Source organism: Anabrus simplex, chromosome 2, assembly GCF_040414725.1.
Source record: "Anabrus simplex isolate iqAnaSimp1 chromosome 2, ASM4041472v1, whole genome shotgun sequence".
Taxonomy (NCBI): Eukaryota; Metazoa; Arthropoda; class Insecta; order Orthoptera; family Tettigoniidae; genus Anabrus; species Anabrus simplex.
In genome coordinates, this window is record NC_090266.1 from 1220835173 (window position 1) to 1220854614 (window position 19442).

A 19442-nucleotide genomic window follows, 5' to 3' on the forward strand; every position below is an offset into this window, starting at 1 on the left:
AAAGCATAATTTCCTGCAGAACTCTCAGAGAGTTAAAAAGGAAATGTGCATGACCATCTTTTTTGTAGGAACCTGAATACTGTATTAAGTTACATGCTGGGCTTTGTTTTGTAATACCCCCCCCCCCCCAAACCCCACAGCACTACAGCCCTTGAAGGGCCTTGGCCTACCAAGTGACCGCTGCTCAGCCTGAAGGCCTGCAGATTACGAGGTGTCGTGTGGTCAGCACGATGAATTCTCACGGCCATTATTCTTGGCTTTCTAGTTTTAGTTCATTCTGGTACATATCAGAAGCTTAAATGGTGTGTTTCAATCAAGATATATGTTTGAATTCATTATTCTAAACTGCACCGGTAACAGCTAGTATTAACCCGTTGAATTCTAATATTATTAGCTATATCAATAACAGGCAATACAAATTTAAACTGGAAGTTGCCATGTACAATATACCGTAATATTAGTATAATGGATTGAAATGTTATTTAGGTATTCTGCAATACTACTTACTTTTCTTGGCTTGCCAACTGTGTCTGCTGTTTCATTATTATGAAATGCAGAAATTTTGAAGTAAGTAAGAAACGCACAAACGGCATTGTTTTACTGAATATTGAAGTTTCAACAATACTCTTCTCTGACGAGTTCATTTTTGCTGAGGGCTTTTTTACTTGAGCCATACTAATCTATAGTGCAAAGTAAGCCTTAATTTAATCATTAGTGATGTCAAACCATTTATAGTCATGAAGTCTTTGATTATAGTACAGATTAGATAAACACTGCTTTATGTATCTGTTACTGTGGTTATCATTGTTCAGAACTCATCACTCAGAACATACAAGAAAACTTCTAATGCAGAGGATCTGTCATCCAGACTATGGGAAACTACTGGGGACAGAGATGATATGGTAATAAATTTGCACACACATGGTAAGTTATCACCTTCCCACTCCCAGTTGCTTTCATTCAATGTCAGGCCACTTTGATATGGACGGCTGTGTGATACCTAATTCCTTATCAGAATTAGTACCACTTTCTGACGATGATTCATTGCTTTCATAATTTATAAACTCTTCATCCTCTCCTTCCGATTCACAAGTGACTTGAGCTGACGTGCAGGATGCGTCACAGACGTTTGCGAGAACCGTACCGGCAAATGAGCGAGTTTGAAAACGGGCGCATCATTGGTATGAGAGGACGTAATGCATCCATCCGGAAAATTGCTGCATGTGTGGGACAAAGTGTGTCGGCAGTGCAACTGATGTGTACAGACGACGAGATAGGTCTGGTTGCACTACCTAGACCCCTCCGCCCTGAGAAGATCGACACTTCATCCGAATGGCACTGCAGGACAGATGTGCGTCCTCCTCGCCTCTAGCGCAACAGTGGAATAGTGTAACACATCGTACACTATCAGGAGTGGCAGTCCGTCGCCGTTTGTTGCAGTCTGGGTTACTGGCGCGTCGCCCATTTCTCCGCCTACCTTTAACTAATGTGCATAAACATGCAATACTGCAATGGTGTATGGAACGACGTCACTGGGGACAGGAATGGCAGCAAATAGTGTTTTCGGATGAATCCAGGTTCTGTTTGTTTGAAAATGATGGCCACATTTTGGTTCCCCGCGGTCGGGGGGAGAGGCATCACACTGAATGCATTCACACAAGACATACAGTGCCAACTCAACGCCTTATCGTGTGGGGTGCTATTGAATACAACCACAAATCACAGTTTGTGCGTGTGCAGGGCACTGTGACCAGTTTGACCTACGTGAATGACATCTTTTGACCCGTAGCCATACCCTTTCTGCACGACACCCCAGACACCATATTTCAGCAGGACAATGCGCGACCACATGTTGCTGCACAAACACGTGCCTTCTTGTTGTCACAGGATGTCAGACTCTTGCCCTGGCCCGCCCGATCACCGGACTTGTCGCCAATCGAAAATGTGCGGGATATGGTGAAACGACGGGTGCGGCGCTGTAATCCAATGCCAATCACCAAAGATGAACTGTGGAACCAGGTGAATACAGCATGGATGGCTATACCCCAGACCACCACTCGTGCCTTATACGCGTCGATGCCATCCCGCATGGAACAAGTTATCAGTGCCCACGGAGGACCCAGTACCTACTAGGCAACAGGGCACATGCTGAACTTAGGTGAGCAAAATGCTAATCGTTTCTGCAGAACATACTAATGAACATGTTGTGTGAGTATGAACTTCCTATCTAGTCTTTCAAGGTGTTCTGTTTTTTATGAACACTGGTAGTTTAGAGCAAGTTGCAAATTGCAACCAGATTTCAATTAAATGGTCAAAAGATGCAGTAGTAAAGCACTGTGACATGGGAATTCATTTCACCGAAAACAGACATTTATGCTAGAAATAATTTATTTAAATTGCCATCACAGAGTATACTTCGTTGCCATAGTGGAGATGCATCACAAGACAGACACGACACATCTTGTTAAACAGAGACTTTCATTACAATCTGAACAAACGAATGATGTTGGAAAAATGTGGTCTTTAATCGTTGATGAAATGTCAATGAAGCAACACTTACAGTATGATAAGGAGTTAGATACATTTACTAGTTGCAGAGAGACTTCTCAACTGTGTCGGTTCTGTAAGGAATATTAATGCCTCCCCAGCGGTGTCCACTTTGCAAGATATGAAAGAGAATACGACAGTTCTTGCAAACAATTTATTGTGTTTTTTCATATGTGGCTTATGTACTCATTATAATTCCTGCAGTGGACTTTCTCTCTAAAAAACTTTCTCGGGTAGTTCTTCAAGCTTTAATCTTATCGGTAATAAAACAGATGGAGGTTTGTGGCTTTGTAATTATAAGATATGTTACTAATAATCATAAGACAGACGCAAACATGATGAGAAGATTTTCTAACAGAAAGGAAATAAAACCCCAAACATGTCACCCAGAAGACCAATTTCTGGCTTTCGACCAATGTCATATCCTTAAGACCATTAGAAACATGCTGCTGGAAAAAATGATAGATGGATGTGAACAAATAACTGGAGATTGTGTCAACAATTTGTATGAAGCACAGTGCAAGGAAATTAAGCCTGTTCCATTTTAAACTCAGAAACATGTCACACCACCATACTTAAAAAAAAAAAGAATGTGAAAAGGGTGAAAGAGATATCCACTGAGCTCATCACTGCTTTTCAATGTTTGAAGGACAATTCTAAGCAGTTTAAAAACACAAGCCCTTCAGAACTGTAACGCAACTAAAATTTTCCTGAAGGTAATTATAAAGGGCTTTGATATTCAGACATGAGTAGCTGTAATATCCTTCAAAATCAAGAGAAAATACCTAGCACAGATCAAAAAATTCTGCAATAAGCTGGGGATAGATTTTTTTGAGTTAAGACACTTGTGAAGCCATTCTACGGACTAGTACTTCAACAGTTTAGTGTATTAAATATCTTGTATTCTGGGTTTCATTTTCTCCTTGCAAGGGCATTTAACAGTGACTCAATTGAAAAACTGTCAGTAAATTAGGGCACATTTCAGGAAGCAATGATATGTTAGATTGAAAAGCAGCTGTATTCAGCATGAACCACATACTGAAAACAGGCTTATTTTCAATGGCAACCCATTCAGAAAGAAGGAAGGAGACATTTACGGATGTCATATCCCAGCAAGAGGTTCAACTGGGACAGGAACTAAAGAAGACTACAGCTCCCGATTCAGTGAAGAATACTATAACCCGTAAGGAAGCACATATGGATAAAAAATACCCAGGCAAAATTGAAATATATATTTCTAATGTGCTTTTCAGGTGTCCTCTCTCAGTACCTTTCGAGTGAACCCTTCCAAATAACATGACCTTTAATCAGCTGTGCAGCCTTGTTTTTTTTTTCCATTGGCTTTACTTCGCACCGACACAGTAGGTCTTATGGTGACGATGGGACAGGAAAGGGCTAGGAGTGGGAAGGAATCCGCTGTGGCCTTAAGGTACAGCCCCAGCATTTGCGTGGTGTGAAAACGGGAAACCATGGAAAACCATCTCCAGGGCTGCCGACAGTGGGGTTCAAATCCACTATCTCCTGAATACTGGACACTGGCCGCACTTAAGCGACTGCAGCTATCGAGCTCGGTCGCAGCCTTGTTAGTTCCGCTCATAGTGCGAGAGAAATATTGGCTGGGTAAATTTCACCAGTGTGCATGTTCATAATTTTCAGTATGCCATTCTTGTTTATTGTTAACTGCTTTGTTTCTACGGACGAACAGTGCAGTAATTATTATCAGAAAAGTGTTCTTTATAGTATGTCTGCGTTTTGTTGGTAAGTTGTCCGGCACCATGGCTAAATGGTTAGCGACTTTGGTCACAGGGGCCCCTGGTTTGATTCTCGGCAGGGTTGGGAATTTTAACCATCCCTGGTTAATTTTGCTGGCACGAGGACTGGGTGTATGTGTTGTCTTCATCATCATTCCATCGTCATGATGCGCAGGTCGCGTACGGGCGTCAAATCAAAAGACCTTCACCTGGCGAGCCGAACATGTCCTTGGACACTCGCGGCACTAAAAGCCATACGCCATTTCATTTTATTGGGAAGTTTAAGTGAAATTTTGGTGAATTCCAGTAACTGAAGATGTATCACTCTATGATGCAGAACGAAATTATAAACCTGTTGCTCCCAAGGAAGACAAGCTACATCGCGGCTAGTGATGACTGGGAAATTGACAATGTCGAAAAAGTGATCAAGCATGTTCCTAATGTGTTTATATCCTCTATAGGAAGTAGTAATTGACAACTGTATCCTATTTCAAATGCTCGAGTCTATCTATACAGCAAACAATCTCAACTAAAGTCTGAACTTACATTCCATCGAAATTGCTTGAAAATGCTATCCTTGGGTCTCGCAAAGGAACATTTGGCATTGAGAAGTACTGACTCCACAAACAAATCTACGAAGTCGTGTTCAGTGGCTTTCTGGAAAATCGGAGGGAAGGAGATGTACAGTCCTCAGAAAGCGTCAATCAGGAAGATGCAATGACCTTGGAAGTAAAAAGGACAGAAAAACCATGTTCTGTGTAATGTGTGAAACACTAATTGGCCGGAAACATGTGAAACTAGTGTGTGGAAGAAGCATACAAGCAACAGGAAATAATGAACCAGAAATGACGTGTAATCAAGTCTGACCTTTGAACATCCTCCACAGTTCTTACCCTCTGCACTTCCTTCTATATCCAACGAGTGTTTTTGTCGCATGAGACTCTTGTGATATAGAAAATGTGTGTCTAACATAAATGATGTAATAACGCAACTGAGTGATGCCAGTGTATATGTAAGCATTATGAGAATATGAATATTTCAATATACATTCTTATTTATCACAAAATGCACATGGCCATAATGACTCCAAAACTATTACAATTGATTTACTACTTAAATGTACCATCTTTTACATGGTTTTCAATATTTTCAATTTAGAATTGAGGAGGATGTTTGCTTGTGGGTAATTTTCACCTATCACGTGTCCTTGTGTCTCGACAGAGAGTGCACATCCTGGCCAGATTAAACAACCATAAAGAACCCCCAAGTAAGTTTAGGTACTTTCTTGATTACTTTGCATCCTGAATGAATTGTGTTAAGCTAAGTATAATTTCCATGCAATAATGCTTGGGTAAAAATTCTGGTCTTGGATATGTTACAATGGAGTAAGCAGCGATGACATAGTTCAGCAAGTACAGAAGGAGATTAAGTGTGATCTGGTCAGAATAAATAAACTAAGTTCATCGGATAAGCTACATTACCCCAACAAAAAACTTCTGTAGATTATGATCACAATTTTCCAGTTTGTGTGTGACGTCAAGGTATTTATGTCCAGTCGAGTGTGTGAAACACTGACAAATTTTCTTCCTATTCTGTACAAATCGCCCTTACGGAAGTATGCATCATCTGACAGCTGTCATTACAAACTGTTAAGCAAACTTAAGCAAACTTATTTGTGAAATTACAGTTCCACTTGTTCTTGATAAAATTAGCAGACAGACAGACAGACAGACAGACAGACAGACAGACAGACAGACAGACAGACAGACAGACAGACAGACAGACAGACAGACAGACAGACAGACAGACAGACCACTTTGAACATGCTAAATACTTCAATGACAAGCAGATCCGACAGAAGATATATATGATAAAACGTACTAAATACTAAAAGTCACAAACAAAATTTATAGGAAAATATAATTTTGAAAATAGATTATAATTTTGAAAATTCTAAGGCATCATGTTTGATGATGATGATGATGCTTGTTTAAAGGGGCCTAACATCAAAGGTCATCGGCCCCTAATGAAACGAGATGGACGACATAATATGATAATTAAAATTTTAAAATGTATCCACTGATTGAAGTTAAAAATAATGGTGATGAAAAATGGTTATGAGATTAAAACAACCAGTGGATCTAATTCGCAATGCCTTATCTATATATATAAAATAAGAGTTTTGTCTGTACATTGCTCAAAATTTAAAAAGAACGGTATTTCTGTATCGGTCATGTCCACAGTAACAAGGAAATGCACTTTTTACTTTTCCGTAATTTCTGTCCGTATGTATGTATGTATGTATGTATGTATGTATGTACGTTTGTTGTCTGTCTGTCTGTCTGTCTGTCTGTCTGTAAGTATGTACATGCATCACTAGAAAACAACTAAAGAGAATTTAATGAAAATCAGTATGCAAAGTCAGGGAATAAGTCGCTACAATCTAGGCTATAAATAATTTTATTCACGCTGATAGAAATGGTAGTTTAGGGGAAGGCCTAAACATTCATTTTCAAATATTTATGTTATTAGTGGTCCTATCTTAATAAAAATTGGTATGCAAAGTCGGAGAATAAGTCGCTACAATCTAGGCTATAAATAATTTTATTCAAGCTGAGTGAAATGGTAATTTAAGGGAAGGCCAAAAAATTTGATTTTTAAATATTTACGTTATTAGTGGTCCTATCTCATTGAAACTTTGTACGCAAAGTCATAGAATGAGCCACTATAGTCTAGGCTATAAATAATTTTATTCACGCTGAGTGAAGTGGTAGTTTAGGGGAAGGCTTAAAATTTAATCCTCAAATATTTATATTATTAGTGGTCGTATTGATAAATACCACACAACCAAAGTTATCTAGAATTAAATTTCCGACCATTTATGTCGTATACATTATTACCATACCGGCTATGATAACAGATATTCATGAATTTGTATTTTTGTTGCTAAGTCCATATCAACGCCGAGCCACGAGAAAATGGATTAACAGAATTTAATGAAAATCGGCATATAGAGTCGGATAATAATAAGCTACAGTCTAAGCGATAAACAATATTATTCATCCTGGATGAAACTGTAGTTTAGGGGAAGGCACCTAAAATGTAATATTTTTAAATACCTACTGTATGTTATTGGTCCTATCAAAAAGCATTACATAACACAAGTTATAGAGAATACAATTTCCGATCATTTATTTTTTATTGTTTTACCATACCGAGTATGATAAGAGTGGTATTTCAGAGTCGGAAGAAAACTAAATGTGAAGGCCTACAATATCGAAAGCGCACAACATTGATTAAAAATAACATTACATTGACCATTGTTTGTTGTGATGTTCAGTCTCTTATGCTGCCTCTCAACTCCGATAAATGGGATTACTGTTGCGTACCAAGTATAACAGCCTGACTGAATATTGTCGGGAAATTGCTGGGGAGTTAGAAAACTTTCTTCTTTAGCATGCCATTCCTCTGGTTCATACATTTTCTGATACAGCTGGTACGTAACACACTGGTTCATCATAATATTCCAGCTATTCGATCCCTACTCTGACGTGCTGTTTTGAATGAGCAGTGGTCATACTTAAGGCAGAGGCACACTTAGTAGTAGTAGTAGTAGTAGTAGTAGTAGTAGTAGTAGTAGTAGTGGTAGTAGTAGTAGTAGTAGTAGTAGTTCCACACGGATTGACGCCCCGAACAAATAGCATTTTATATTTAAAAAAAGTAGAAGTAGTAGTAGTATGGCCTGGTCTAGAATGACAATTTAGGCCTATTCCAAATTATAGCACCACAATTCACTCAATAACTCAAAATTCAACCCTGAAAAGAGCCTTTTCTTAAGAAAAGCTTCTTTCTCTTCACTTTAATTTAATTCTATATTCATTTTATTCCTAATTAGCAGTGAAGAGGGGGTTTCTCCTCTAGCTTGGAGGAAAAATTTGCCTCCAAGTCAGATAGATATTTCCGCCACCAGTGTAGTGAACTGGTATTTTCCGACTCATCGGGTACTCCTAGGAAACAGATAAGTAAAAGGGCAAAGTTTTTGCCCTGGGAGTCTTCACTATTCGACCCTCTCCCCGTCGAAAAAAGACGAAGAGTGTTCACGGATCACGGGTGTCCGCGGCTTGGTCATTCCAGCTCTGGAACCGTAATGTATTTTCATTTCAGTTGGGAAAACCACTAAGACAGTCTTTCTGAGGATCTAAAAAAAAAGGCAGGTGGAGAGTGAGTGTTTACCATTATATTGAAAACATTCCAACCTGATTGTGACTGATGGTAGGCAAACGGGTCTACCATTACAGTGAGAATTCCCTAACTCAGTCTTCATATGAGAAAAGATGTTTTGTGCCTTCCCCGTCGCATTTCTAGGGTAACGTTAAGACCTATGCAATTTAATACAATTTTGCTCACAACGTGTACATTACCTAACCTAGAATTCTGTATACAATGTAGAATTCCGTAGCAAAGCACGCGTACATCAGCTAGTTTCTAATAAAATAACAGAAAATACAGGTGACAAAGGAAAAAGGCATTGTCTGGAGTACAGATATATATATATATAATTCAAGTTAGAAGTTAAAATAACACATTAAAATACGTAACACGAACTAAAATAAAGTCAATGGGATAAAAGCGCAGTGAACACAAATACACTAGGACAAGGGACATCAGTACACACGATAAAAAAAAGACCACTATCCCTTATAAAATGGATGACGAGGTCTGCGGACTGCTCGTCATCGCGCAGGATGAGGTAGATGGTACGTGGGAGATTTAGACTACGGCACAGACCGGCCAGGTCCACGCACTCCGTAAGGATGTGTACCACGGTAATATGATCGCCACCGGGCGAGTTGGCCGTGCGCATAGAGGCGCGCGGCTGTGAGCTTGCATCCGGGAGATAGTAGGTTCGAATCCCACTATCGGCAGCCCTGAAAATGGTTTTCTGTGGTTTCCCATTTTCACACCAGGCAAATGCTGGGGCTGTACCTTACTTAAGGCCACGGCCGCTTCCTTCCAACTCCTAGGCCTTTCCTACTCCATCGTCGCCATAAGACCTATCTGTGTCGGCGCGACGTAAAGCCCCTAGCAACAACAATATGATCGCCACAAGTAAACTCCGGAGGGGGTTCTCCTTTCAATAAATGGGAGTGTGTTAGTATACCGTGGCTGATTCGAAGATGACATAATACCACTGCTTCCCTCCGAGAAACCCAAAGGGAAGTCCTCCATACCTTCGTTGTACCTTTTATCGCTCTCAGCTTATTAGGAAGAGGAGTGGCCTGCCACTCCATCTCCCAATGGGACATAACCAGATGTCTCAGCTGAGAGGAAATATCACTTGCTGGAACCTTGTAGTAAGGCAATGGGGGCAGTGTTACTGCCTCTTTGGCAGCCTTATCGGCTAACTTGTTTCCCTCTACACCCATGTGGCTTGGGAGCCACAGAAACGTGATTCTGGTGCCGGCATCCAAACACCCGGCCAGCAGGTCCTGGATCCGCTGCACCAGAGGGTGTCGAGGGAAACAGGTATCAATAGACTGTCGGTGCTCATCGGACAGTGCATACCACAGAGCTTCACGGATAGTATGGAGCTCTTCTGTGTACACACTGTGGGTTTCCAGGAGAGCAAAAAGAAACCTATCAGTGTCGACAACGAACGCACAACACACTGCAATGTCTGTTCTTGAGCCATCCGTGTAAATGACGACTGAATCTGGATACCGGCCAACAATGGACAGAAAGATTTTCCGATAAATCGAAGGGTCCGTGTTTTCCTTCGGGCCAGTGTGCAGATCCAGGATTATTTCAGGACGTCGTACTACACACGGAGGTACCCCACTTGGTTGTCTGACAAGGCAGGGAACCGAAGGTACGTGAAACAATCTGAGACTGCTATCCAAGCGTATTCCAACCGGCCGCATTGCTCGAGGGCGAGCAGCGTACAGCCGACCGTGTCATTATTGAATATGCAAGGATAGCTTGGGTGATCTTGATTTACTAGTTTCAATTCCGTATTGATAGTTTACGTATGTATAGACAAGAAAAGGTTCCACCATATCAATACAGTTTTTATTGAAAGAATTAGCTTACAGGACTGGTTTCGACTTTAAATAGTCATCATCAGCTGAACATGAATACCTTTACATGTGTGTCAAGCATTAATTGGTATTGCCCTTTCTAAAGGGAGATGCCGTAGGAAAGCATTATGTCTGAGTGTCCAAATTGGGCATATTAAGTGTAAAATGATTATATATATTATAATTTTGGCATTCAGGTACTTGGGTATAAAGTTATCTCCTTCAAGACTAGAATTTGTCTATGAAACCTAACTTAAGCTTAAATCCAAGTTACAAATACATTAAACACATTAAAATACACAGTACATGTTAAAATCCTTTAAAATAATTAGTATAAAACATTTCATGGAAATGACTGTGTGTGTCTTGTGTGTATCTTCAATCTCGTTTTGACTCCAATGTTGTAAATAAATCAATGCTTGCATTCGTAGGCAATGTTGTAGTTCTCTTAAGAGGTCTTATTATTTACTTAAATAATTTCTTCACTTGTATGTGTGGTGAAAAGCTTCTATTGTTAATAAAATCCAATTGTATAGACAGAGGTAAGTATGTGCAGCTGTGAGTGGAATATTATTCTTTAAATCTTGGAAGCAGATGTGGTCTAGGTCATGCGTAAGTATGAATACACTAAACAAAAGCTAGAAGCATTAAAACAATCATCTAAACCAAAACCAACGACTGAAATCACGAACGTGAATCCTCTAACCTACCCCAATAAAGTCACTGAACACAGATCTCACCCACCAGTAAAAAAAATCTCACAAAAACCACATTAAACAAAACGGAAACTGATATATTGAACAAGGGACCCAAACATAACTGGGGCAACATGTCAGCCTTCCAGAACATTACAACCACCGTTAGAGAAACTGAAAACGCCATACAAAAAATTACACACGATTTACGCGAAGAAGTCAGACACGAAATCATAAAAAAGTCTTCCACAATACATCAACAAAATTCAAAACAATAATCCTAACAATAATACTGCAAATAAAGTACATATAAATAAACTTAAAAACCAAATAAAACAGAATAACCTACTCATAACGAAAGCCGACAAAGGCAACACAACTGTTATCATCGATAAGGATGAATACGAAACTAAGACTAAAGAATGCTTCCAAGACAACACCTTTCTAATCATATGTAAAGACCCAACTAACAATATACAAAGAAATATCAAAACCTTACTAAAGAACACACATTTTTTACTTATTGAAACAGAATCTACAAATCTTATAGTAACGAACCCCCAACTACCGACTGCTAAAGCCTATCCGAAATAACACAATGAAAATATACCAATGAGACCTATCATTCATTTCAGAGCAAGCCCAACATACAAACTCTCACAATTCATCCAAAAATTCCTTAAGAAGCATTACTCATTCCTAGCAAACAAAACTATACGGAATTCAATAGATTTTTGCAACAAAACCAAAGAACTAAAGATAGAGCAGTACCATACCATCGCATCATTTGATATAACTAACATGTATCCCAATATTCCCACCAAGGTAAGTATAGAAATAATTGAATCTAATCTAAGGAACCACAGTAATCTAGGCACTCTAGAAATTGAAGAATTTATGAAGCTACTTGAATTCGCCACTAATAACTATTTTAGATTTCGCGACACAATCTACTAACCAATGGGGTCTCCTGCTTCTGGCATACTGGCCGAAATTTACATAGACTATTTAGAATACACATCGATCAGCAAAATAGATAATATATTCTTTTGGTGCAGATTTGTTGACATTTTCATCATCATTGATAATAGATTCACTGACAATATCATTATGGATAAACTTAACACAATAGACCCCTACATAAAATTTACCAAAGAAACTGAAAACAATCACACCTTAAACTATCTGAATATAACAATAACCAGACACAAAAACCACTTATCATACAAAATATACCAAAAACCCACACATACTTCGAACACGATCAAAATAGATTCCATCCATTCCAATACACATAAAAAAGCAGCTTATTACAGCATGATCTATAGAGCTCTTAATATACTGTTAACAGAACATTACTTAAAAGAGGAAATACAACTAATCAACGAAATAGCTAAAAATAATGGATACAAGAAAGAAATGGTCAATACAATTATTCACAAAATCAAATCTCAACCCAAAACCAAATTAACTAAAAACAAACCCAAAAAGGAGTACATGTTATTTACTTTCAACAACGCACACATATATCCCATAAATAATATCTTCAAAAAGCATCTTAAAAGTAGCATTCAAAACCACGCACAATAGCACTAACATCTTCCATAATACCAAGATAATTAACAGTAACAACAAGTATAATCAATTAGGAGTATACCGCATCAGGTGTAACAATTGCGAGACCAGCTATGTTGGATGTACCGGTAGAAACTTCACAATCCGATATAATGAACACTTAAATGCTGTAAAACATAATCAGTTTTCTGCAATAGGCCAGCACATCGAAGACTATAACCACAGCTTCACGAACATTACAAATGACATGAAAATATTAAATATAAATCCTAAGGGCCCCTTGCTCGATATAACAGAAGAGTTTTACATATCGTTAGATCAATACGCCAATTCCAATTACAACATAAATGAAATTACAGAAAAAACTAACATCATTTTCAATAAAGCCATCCCCGCCTTAAAAAATGACTACTTCAAAATAATCAACAAAGAGAACATAACACGCACCATAGTACCGTCGAACGACACGCCCAGCTCCACCCTTACCCCCACAACAGCAACTCTCCCTACCCCTCTATCCACTCCCCTCACAACAGCAGACAAACATAAGGAGAATGCGAAGTAGTACATGCCAAGCTCTCAGATCAAACGCAACCCAGCCATGGCAAAAAAAAAAAAACACCACACACACACAAACTTATAACTCTCTATTCACACTTTATTTTCGTCTTCCACAGATAATATATATCAGCACACAGTCATAGACGAGGCAGGAGCCACCACTACAACTCTGCATCAAGAAATACTTACGCATGACCTAGACCTCATCTGCTTCCGAGATTTAAAAAATAATATTCCACTCACAGCTGCACACATAGCTTTTTTACCACACATATAAGTGAAGACATTATTTAAGTAAATAATAAGACCTCTTACGAGAACTACAACATTGCCTACAAACGCATGCACTGAATTATTTACAACATTGAAGTCAAAACGAGAATGAAGATACATGCAAGACACACACAATCATTTCCATGAAATGTTTTATACTAATTATTTTAAAGGATTTTAACATGTACTGTGTATTTTAATGTGTTTAATGTATTTGTAACTTAGATTTAAGCTTAAGTTAGGTTTCATATACAAATTCTAGTCCTGAAGGAGATAGCTTTATACCCACGTACCTGAATGCCAAAATTATAATATATAATCATTTTACACTTAATATGCCCAATTTGGACACTCAGACATAATGCTTTCCTACGGCATCTCCCTTTAGAAAGGGCAATACCAATTAATGCTTGACACATATGTAAAGGTATTCATGTTCAGCTGATGATGACTAAAATCAAAACCGGTCCTGTAAGCTAATTCTTACAATAAAAACTGTATTGATAAGGTGAAACCTTTTCTTGTCTATACATAGCTTGGGTGAAGTGGCATCTGTCACAAATTTGCAGCGTACAACAGAAGGAACTGCTGGCACCTCAGGTGTAAAGGTGGCACACCAGATTCAGCGAGCAGGCTAGCTATGGGGCTTGTTCGAAAAGCTACCGTCGCCAACCTAACCCCGCTGTGATGGATTGATGGATACTGTTCAATCTCCCAAGAACGTTTGGTCTTGCAGAGCCATATGCTGCACTGCCGTAGTCTAAGCTGGATAAAATATGTGCAGTGTGGAAACATAGGAGCAACGTACGGTCAACTCCCCAATTAGTACTGCTAAGAAACTTCAAGAGATTAAGCCTCTTGGTGCATTGCACTTCTAGCTGCCGCACGGGTGGCTCCCACGATAATGTACTATCGAAAAGGAGCCCAAGAAAGTGGTAAGTGTCAACTACAGGAATCGCGACATTCCCTAAATAAAGCTCAGGATGTGGGTGAAGAGTACTTTGCAGGCAAAAGTGGACAACAGAGTTCTTTGTGGTGGAAAACCGAAAGCGATGTTCGAAGGTCCACTGCTCAACTCTCCTAATAGCTTGCTGTAATTGTCGCTCGGTGACTGCCATATTGCGCGAGCTATAGTGCAGAGCAAAATCGTCCATATGTAGCGACGATATTACTGCTGAACCAGCAGCAGCAACAATACAGTTTATGGCAATTGCAAACAGAGTGACACTATGAACCGATCCCTGTGGGACTCCATTTTCTTGAACGTGGTGTTGCAAATATATCCTCCCTACTCGGACATGGAATAGACGGAGGGACAAAAAATTTGCAATAAATACCGGCAAGTTACCTCGGAATCTCCACTGATGCAGGACTGAAATGATACCATATCGGCATGTGGTGTCATAGGCCTTTTTCATGTCAAAGAAAACAGTTACCAAATGCTGCTTGCGGAGAAACTTATCCTGGATAGAGCTCTCCAGGCATGCCCAATGGTCAGTGGTCGAGCGAGCGGCTCGAAAACCACACTGGTACTCAGACAATAGTCCTTGTTTATCCAGACACCACACATCCTCTCAAATAGCTTACACAGGCAGTTTGTAAGACAAATCGGTCTGTAACTTCCTGCATAGTTAGGATCCTTGTCAGGCTTGAGGACAGGAATTACTATGCACTCTCGCCAATGAGACGGAAACTCAACCTCTATCCAGATTCGGTTGAACACGCGAAGGAGATATAAGAGACTATCCTCACTAAGGTGTTTTAACATCTGATTATGGACATTGTCTGGCCCAGGAAAAGTGTCCTTGCAAAGCGCCAAGGCACTGCGGAGTTCCCACTCTGTAATGGGCATGTTATAGCCTCGGAAGCGTGAGTGGCAAAACTAAGGTGGTGATGTTCTGCCGCCCGCTTCAGAGCGACGAAATCACGATGGCAATTCCCAGAGCCAGCCACATTCGCGAAATGACTTGCGAGATTGTTAGCAATTGAGAGAGGTTCAGTGACGAGATTGCCTGAAATTGAAATTCCCGATACAGAAGATGGTACTTGGATACCCGAAATACGTCGAAGCTTAGTCCACACTTCAGATGATGGAGTATGTGACGTCATAGACGACACATAGCTCTCCCACGAAGCTTTCTTACTTTGGCGAATAAGAACTTGGGCCTTAGTGCGGAGTTTCTTAAATGTTACCATGTTGGCCACAGTAGGCTGCCTACTATAACGTTTATGGAGTTAACAGCGTTCTTTGATAGCTGCTGCAATTTCTTCGTTCCACCAAGGAACGAGTTTTTGGTGAGGAGGCCTGAGAAGTAGGGAATGGACTCCTCAGCAGCAGTAAGGACAACTTGTGTTATGCAAGTTATTTCGCCGTCTACGGTCCGCGTGGTATCGGCATTAAAGACAGCTAGGGATGTGAACTTTGGCCAATCGGCATGTTTAAGAATCCATCGAGGAGGAGCCTCGACGGATTTTTTGTTGTAACAAAGTGTGTATTCCCTCAAAACAGCGGAACCAACGTTCGGCTGCATAGACTTAAGTCTATGCGAGAGTATGTGCCGTAACGTACACTGAAATGAGTTGGTTCGCCTGTGTTCTAAAGACATAAATCCAGCTCTGTTATTAATGTTTCCAACTCCCTTCCCCTGAGGTAAGGCGCATCAGAGCCCCATACAGGGTGATGGGCGTTAAAATCTCCCAATAAAAGGGACAAGGAAGCTGATCTATAAGATCAATGACATCATTTATGCTAAGGGGCTGGCCGGGTGGAAAATAATCATTACAGTTTGTTGCTATGACACGCAGCGGAACACGAACTGCTACAGCCTCCAGCGGAGTTCTTAGTGGAATCGCTTCGCTGTAGGTATCAGAACGGACAAAAATGCCAACGCCACCGAAAGTCTGGTCAGCATTATGTCATTCTGTCGAGTATAGTCGAAAATTTCACAATACCATATGATGACCGGGTCTGAAATTTGTTTCCGGAATACAGACTATACTCGCCGAATACTCACTAACGAGCTGGCACAGCTCAGCAAGATGCCTATCATAACCGTTACAGTTCCATTGTAACAGTGCCATAGTGTGGGTGTGGACTTCTGGTGATTAGGTTAGAAGCAACGTAATGCTACCTAACCTACACTCGCATCTCCATCCGAAGATGGAGATAAATGCTCCATGTGCATCACCTCGTCATGAGACGAGGTGATGCAGGAGACGAGGTGATGCATGCCTTGAATTTCTTCGACGTAATCTGGGGGCGGAGTTTCTTCCTACGAGGGGAGCGCGCAGGTTTTCCAGAAGGAAAACCCGGTGGCGCAGAATCAGAGCCTCCAGGTGGAGAGCGTGAGGCCCCATTCGTAGGAGACGTGGAAGAATGCCTGGTAAGGGTGCTCTTCTTCCCTGGCGTTTATTCTTGTTTAGACTTGCTGGGAGGTGATTTTCCAGCCCTCTTCAACGATGCTGCCTCCGCCGGTTTAGGCGCGGCTTTCGCCAACCTTGTGAGGGAAGGAGACGTTTGAGCTCATTCTCTTTGCAGCGTTGCTCACAGGAGCAACTGCCACCTTGGGCGCAGTGACCTTCTGAAAAGGTGTTACAGTTGAAAATGAGGAACCTGGGAGAGACTGTGCTATCATGCTGAAGTCTAGTGTCTTGGCCGGTGCATTCAGAGAATTAAACTTACGGCACGCTTCATGGTAGGAAATACCATCCAGGGTCTTCATCTCCTGGATCTTCTTCTCACTCAGATAGGTCGGACAGTTCCGATCTCGAGGAGAATGAAGACCAGAGCAGTTAGTGCACTTGTACCGAGTTCAACAATCCTCCACGCTGTGAGCTACTTTTCCACATGTACCACACACAGACTGATTCGAACAACGAGATACCATGTGTGCGAATCTCTGGCATTGAAAGCATTGCATAGGAGGCGGGATGTACAGCCTCACATCGCAACAATAGGTTGTTACCTTGAATTTCTCTGGCAACACTGACAATTTGAAGGAGACTATGTACGCACCCGTGGCAATGTCTTCACCATTGGCTTTGCGTGTGATACGCCAGACGTGGGTCACACCACGGTGCTTCACGTCTTCCAACAATTCATTGTCAGTGTTCAGAACGAGATCACAGTGGTAAATAACTTAACGAACAAGATTCAAGGTTTTGTGCTCTTCCACTTTGACGGGAATGTTGCCAAAATGGTCGCACTTAAGCAACCGTTCTGCTTGAAGCGTAGTGCTCATCTTCAGAAGCAAACCACCATTGTGCATCTTCAAATCCTCAAGTTCACCGTATACACCTTTGATGTGTCGACTGAAAAGAATCGATTTAACCAGCTTGAAATCATGCCCATTGGTTCTGGTAGCAAGCAGGAACCTAGGGAAGCTGGAACCCGACTAATATGTTGCGCTTGTTCCCAAGGGGTTGCCCCCCCTTAGGGAATCAAAAGTTAAGGACTTGGGTAGCGAACTACCCGAGGAGGCAGGGGGAAGTTGTTTCGACGCCATGCCTGAAATCATCCTCCTCGAATGTCACCCGCTCCGATCAGGGGTCTCTGTAGCTGAACCAAGCAGCCAAGGTAATACCCACCTGGTCATAGCCGGTACTGCCCGGGGTCCGATGTTGGAAGATGCCTAATACGGGAGGACTGAGGCAATGAGTACTAGGACTCCCTTCCTTCAGTCGCCCGCAATAGCATGTACCCCATAGTGTGTACAGAGCACTAAATATATGTAAAAATAAATAAAAAATAATGAATAAGAATATGTTCCTCTGGCATTCGGCTGTGCAGGGACCTGTGTTGTCAGGCGGATACTACTGCCCGGGTACATGACACTCCCACACGCCGCTTCCTGGGTGGTTACTGACACAGGCTTTCGAGCGTAGTCGCACACGTAGGAGGGCCATCTCCGAGCAGCACACACATCAACAATTTTGAAATGGTCTACAACTGACCCTCAAAAAAACAATAAAAAGTTAAGAGAGGACCATGGCCACATGACCCTTTTAGTTGCCTTCTACGACAGGCAGGGATTACCTGTGGATGTATTCAGCCTCTCCCAATCACAGGAGGGCCAACACATGATGCCAAACCACAATCCATGTCCGCGCCTATGTCGCCCCTTTTAGTCGCCTCTTACGACAGGCAGGGGATACCGCGGCTGTATTCTACATGTGCGTCCCCCACCCGCAGGGGATAGGCATCATGTTTAACGTCAATGAAGATAGCCACTTAATGCCTCTATGCTTAAAAAAGAAAAAAGCAGCAATTCTTTTTTCCTTGTGAACTTTGGTATCATTCCAACCCCACGCAGAAAAAAAAAAAAACCGCTGTAATTTCTGTAAGACTAGTGTTCCATGAAGTAATTTTAATTATAATTTTACAAATTACTTGTTGAAAAAATATTTGTAACTGTAAAGGAGTTAAATATTTTTCTGGTTTTAATTGAGCCCAATAATTATTTTTCATCACTGGTTATTCAAAGTAAATGAGAGCTTGTCTCAAAATATTTATTAATAAAAAATACATAAGAAACAAAAATGAAACCGAGAAGTGTACAGAAAATATAACCAAATATAAGAAGCGACAAATGAGAATATGAACACGCAAACAATAACAGGCTAGTGTTTGCACAGAGACAGGCACTCCCCTCATCAATTGCAGACCTTCTGGCAAAAAGCTTGTCACTACTTTGGAACTTCATCTTGAATTCTCCTTTTTTTGATGTAGGAAATGAAAGAGAGGCACAAATGGGAAAGACAAAATATAAACAAGGTTAATAAGGAAAGGAACATAGGATGTGATGGAGTGGGCAGTGTGTTTGTCCCTGACTTTCCATTCTATTGCTCCCTATGCCCACATTGTGCGTTTCCTTCATGAAACGTAAATATGGCTGCGATCAGTTCACAGGTGGGTCTGACAACGATGCTTGTCGTTTAAATGGGCCTAACATCTAGGTCATCAG

General features: G+C 40.8%; 1 protein-coding gene across 3 annotated transcripts in view; it reads right to left on the reverse strand.

Annotated features, from left to right (window-relative positions):
* Polr3D (RNA polymerase III subunit C53) overlaps positions 1-19442 on the reverse strand; it is a 354052-nt gene that overhangs the window by 85536 nt on the left and 249074 nt on the right. The gene's annotated exons all lie outside the window — the stretch shown is intronic.